This window comes from Austrofundulus limnaeus, unplaced genomic scaffold (assembly GCF_001266775.1).
Source record: "Austrofundulus limnaeus strain Quisiro unplaced genomic scaffold, Austrofundulus_limnaeus-1.0 Scaffold14, whole genome shotgun sequence".
Taxonomy (NCBI): domain Eukaryota; kingdom Metazoa; phylum Chordata; class Actinopteri; order Cyprinodontiformes; family Rivulidae; genus Austrofundulus; species Austrofundulus limnaeus.
In genome coordinates this window covers 2,303,611-2,309,074 of record NW_013952416.1, presented here as the reverse complement: position 1 = coordinate 2,309,074, position 5,464 = coordinate 2,303,611, and positions in this window count along the sequence as shown.

Below are 5,464 nucleotides of genomic sequence, written 5' to 3'. Positions count from 1 at the left end.
CACACACACACACCGAATGGGACGGAACAGTAGCAGAAGGTGGTTCTTAAAGAGACAGACCAATTTCAAGGTGTTTAGAAGAGGAAGTGATGAGAAGATAAGTTTATTTTCAATTTAAACATAAAAACAGCATTTTAATAACAACTAAAGGTGACATAGATACTTTATTATGGTATAATATTTAAATATATGCTTGAGAAACACATAATATAGGCCCTTTGAGTGTATTCACAACAGCCCTATCCGCATTAATCAAACTCTAGTTTGTTTACCCAGAAAGTCCAATTGACTTGGGGAGGTGTGAATGCATAACTGAACTCTGATATGGAACAAAAAAAAAGCAAACTCTGGTCACCTTGGCTTGGTTGAAGTGAACTCTGGTGRGGTTTGAATGCATGTGTAAATGCCGAGTGGACYGGAGACCGCTCTAATGCAGGAAGTGGACTACAGCGCAGGATATTCTGTGTAATAACAGTAATAAAGTTGCTTATATACCTTGCTTAATGTCTGTATAAGGTCGACATCCCTACGATAATATGCCCCACCTCAGTGCACGCCGCGTCATACGGAGCCGGAGTCAAAGGGTTTGGTTCGTTTGACACAGTGCAGTGTGAAAGTGAACTGCACCAGCTGAGAATATGAGGTGTTGCAATTTTGCAGCCTGGCAAAAATAAAAATAAAAAACAGCCCCTTGTTCTTTGCTTCGTACAAAGTGTCTGGACTCTCAGCTGTTGAGAAGCAGTTGCCTGCTGGAGGCGTGGACTCTGTGGAAATTTTAAAACGATTGGACCTGGTTTTACCCAATCGCTAACGTTTGGCCGTGAGTATGCAGTGTGCCAGCTTGACAGTGAAGGAAGCTAAGCTAAGAAGCTAACTGTAAATTGTGTGTGCTGTAAACAACCATCTCCTACTGAGARGAGAGAAGAACCATACCAACTTTATTTGTAAAGCACTTTAAACACTGACAGGACCAAAGTGCTGCACACAGTCATAAAATACAATACAATCATAAAATCGAAAAATAAAAGTAGTAATCAAATAAAACACAGATAAAAACCACAACAAAACAAAGTCACAAATCAAACTTCCCCAAATATGACGAAAGCCAAAGAAAAAAGATGGGTCTTAAGAAGTGATTTAAAAACATCAAGGGAAGAGGCCTGTCTAATATCCAAAGGAAGGTCATTCCATAGTTTGGGAGCTGGAACCAGGAAGGAGGAGACGGCTGTAAATGAGTGCTGCAGGCTTTGTGAGACAAATTTAATTGAAGTTGGAAGCCTTGTCAACACGGACTGGCTTCATTCACTTCCTCTGCCATTTATCAAACTACAGGCAGACTAAAACGGCGCAGAAATTCGACGTCGGTCACAACTCCTCCTTCTGTTTGCTGATTGGCCCGGTTGAAATTCTGCCAGGGAAGTCCATGTCAATGGGACAAAGCCCCGACGGAGCAGAAAAGGGAGGTTAGAATCATGCAGAACTGTGTAGGAAGGCAAGGGCARGYTAGCAATCTGGATCTCCAATCGAATCAAGTCTACTGGGTGTGAAAACACACTAAATCTTCAAAATGTTACTAAAGTTGTTTTACAACAGCAGCAATCCACYTTGGTCTCAGCCCTGCTCAGACTATTGTTGGCTCATTATTCTGGTCCAAAAACTATTTTTTTCTCAGGTAAGATATGGATTGTTTATAACTGTTCAATGGAAATCGTCTAGTTTTTCTACAAACTGTGTCTTCAAAGTGGATTATTTATTGTAAGACAGTCATGTATAGAGTGGGTATTTGTTCACTGGATGTTGTGTTTTTATCTCAAGCTAAGGCTTGGTCACGACCAGATCCGTTTAAAAAAATACACCCTTAGAAATGGCTAAAAGATATTGTTTTGTTTCTTCCCCTGACAGTAAATTCCTGCTTTAAAAACAATTTGAATATCCACTTCCTTTGCTGTGCTTCAGCAGTTACCTGATTATGTCAGTTTAATTGTCTGCATCCTTGAAAGCTGGAAAGCGCCATGACAGCACGTGGGAGAGTTTCTTTTTGTCTCCGTTTATTGGTTCTGATTAGAAATGGCAGATCTTCTCTGCTTTTGGAAACCTGCTATTAAAACCTGAAGTTCAGGCGTGTGAAATTGTTTTGTGTCCGTGCCGCCCGCCTCTCAAGTGGTTGGATGGGTACCACTGATAATGATGAGTCAGTGTCTCCATCCGCTCGTGTGCGTCACTCCAGACTCTGAAAGAAACGAGAGAGGACTCTGATTAGTGTCAAACTGTGGTCTGCTGATTGAAGGGTTTTAAATGATAAGTGTGACAATTATATGGAAGCGCCCAAAGACGGTGTTCAGGTTTCTGAACCCACACTCAGTCTATTAGAAATAAACATCCATTACAGACAAGTTATTCAACCTAAACTTAACATAATTACACGTTACTAAAAGTTGTCATATGTCATAAAAATTGCAGAAATGCTTGATGCAAACTATTTCATGGAAAATAGGAAAATTAATTTCAAGAAAATGATTTTTTTTCTGAAACATTACACTTCAGCATTTGATTTGCATAATTTCCAGGTTCTTAAGAGACAAAACAAAGTTCATGTCTGGCATTTATTCATGTACGTGTTCATTTATAATGAGACCGAGCCTCAAAAAGCACAAGAAATGATCAAGTTTTAAAATTTAAACATGATGTTGTTTTGTAAAATGCTGGGGGGAAAAAAGTAAAAGCCTGGGCTGCCTTCTGGGCCAGTTCTAGCAGTTTTGATTGATCTTTAAAAATAAAATCTTGTGATATCTTGATCTCATGATCTGTTAGCGCTTGGAGTATGTGTTTTTAGCTCACTCTCAGCTAATACCACACCAAATTTAGCTTAACCCCTTAACCGTAACCCTTAAATTCCTTAAAAGCCTTTCAACATTTTTTTATATTTTGTAAGGGTATCAAGCTAAAGGTAAGAACCGGTGGAAGTTGTCTGACAGAGTTCACCAAAAAAGTAATAAAATAAAATTAAAATTAAATTAAAAATAGAATAAAAAGCCCCCAGTAGCATCTGGAAACATTTCAGGGAAGAAATAACACTGTTTTTGCCCACTGGTTGTTTCTGAAGATCAGGTGGCCATCTTGAATTGGTTTGAGTTCAAAAATCAATCAGATGCAGCCAACCACATCTGAAAGTTTCATTAAAATATAGCCATTGATTCAGGAGATGTTTTGCTAACAGTGCAGACAAACACAGGCGAAGGCAAAAACRTTATTGCTCTACCTTTGGCTTTAGTAGTGGGTACTGAAGGTGAGTCAGATTCAGTGTGATGTAATGTAATCAGCTTTTTTTTTGTAATTGTCTTGTTCTGAGTTACAGTTTGTAAAATGAAAATAAGTGCCTGACTCAGCAAACCTTGTCCCAACAATCAGCAGTCATGAACTGAGCAACTTTCTTTCACTCCGAGAATTCAAATAACTGCTCACAAAGTGGAGTACCAAAGATAAAGTACTCACAGGTTACTATTCTCATTTTTCCCCCTCTGTAAAGAAATGATGGGGCCAATAATGAATAAATTAGGGACGCTGAGTTCTGAAAAATCACAAAACCTTTCTAAAAGTTTCACTTTTATTATTCATAGGATGACAAACCCCACACATTAATGTAAACGACCTTCAGGAAGATTCAGCTGCAGAGTTCTTTCTTTTTTTTTTTTAGCTTCTGTGTAATCCCACTTGTGCAAAATGACTTTCAGAATAGTATTTTGAAAAACTTTAAATGTGTTCTCATCACTAAATTCTGCATCAGACATTTGCAAATGAAAATCCAACGTGTGAACAAGTCTTCAAACAAGCTCTCTGGAGAGAATGCATTAAAACATTATTTTTTGGCTTCAGAAAGCAAACATACATTAAAACAATCTAAAATTAAAGGTTCACATTGAAATGTCATTAAGAGTGGTCAAAAAACAAATTGCAAACAATCTGCAAATCTGCTTTTTATACTGATAAAAAAAACTCATAAGTGAAAGTGAAGAAAGGATGCCAGTTACCACACGTTTATTTACCTGTGTGAAAACAAAGTGACAACAATGGCAGATTTAGCCAAACATTGTGTTTACAMTGAGTGCATAYCCACTTTTCAGAATTGCATAAAAATAAAAATTGAAAACTGTTTAAGTAAACTTTTTTAAGCTGCACCGTCAGAGTTTTCAACAAATACCTTTAATTCCCCTTCAAGGAAACAAAATATCAGTAAAACCTGGAAGCAAACATCTCTGTCAACAGAATCAGCTGAAGATAAAGAGAAAATTGCTTCCATTGCAGGAATTGAACCTAAACTTTCTTTAAATTTTACAATAAAGAAAATAAAACGTTTTAAGTTGAAGGTCTAYAACTGTGGAAATACTCCTGACCTCACATTTCAAATGAACAGTGTCTTCAGGGTCTGCAGCTGAAACATCTTACAGAACTGGATACTTAAAAAAAACTTGCAGAAAATCTCTGCAGACCCAAACAGGAACACTTTTGGTGGATCTGAAACGTGTTTACAAGCTGTATTCCTTGCCAGAGGGGGTGTACTGACCAAGGAGGATGCCCAAACATTTGTTTCAGGCACTTTTAAAAAAATGATATTTCATATTAAATATAAATATTTAATGGATGTGTCTTCTTTAACACTTTATTTCTTTTTGAAATATTATTTTCCACCTGTGAAGCTCACTGAATATTGAAAACGTTAACAGGTTCCTTTTATTATTAGTCATATTTTTGAGTCATTAATGGGGACAGAAATKGGAATAAATCGAAACTCTTCCTTAATTTACTTTTCGCTTCAGAGTTTTACAGTTCATACGATCCGTCAAGCGGCGGTGGGAGCAGCTAATTCTAATCCCAGGTCTTCCTCCGGCAGTAACGCGGCTCTGTTTTCACCTTGTTCTCGTGCAGCACAGACTTCATAATAGTTGCAGTGCAATCATATTACTGTCAAAAAGTTCCTCCCTTTTATCACTGCAGCGTGAGTCATCTCAGAACATGATTAAACACTTCAAGTTGACGCTTTGAGCTGGAGAGTTGCTTTTTGATAAAGTAAAATAGGTCTGTCTCAAAAMATAAAAAAACAAGTCAAGAACTTCAAGTAACTTTGATTTGCTTTTGTCAGAGTTTGGATCTAAATTTCTTTTTCTGTGATCAAACTTTACGAGCAAAGTTTGGTGTCTACTTATCTCGACTGCATCAAAAAGTGATGCCTGAAGGGGATGTTTCTCCTGTAATTACAGTTYATTTGACAGCTTTGCAGTCAAAATGCATTTGGTGCTCACTGTAAAGGGGTTCTCTTTTTTGGCTCCAGATTTAAGTGATGGATGAAATGGCACACTTTACTGATCATTGGGAAAAAAAATGCAGAGGGTCTTAGTGACCCATGGGATTGCTTGTTTCCAACTGGCTGCTGATGCCGATAAACTGTGGATCTGTTCCTGACTAGAAA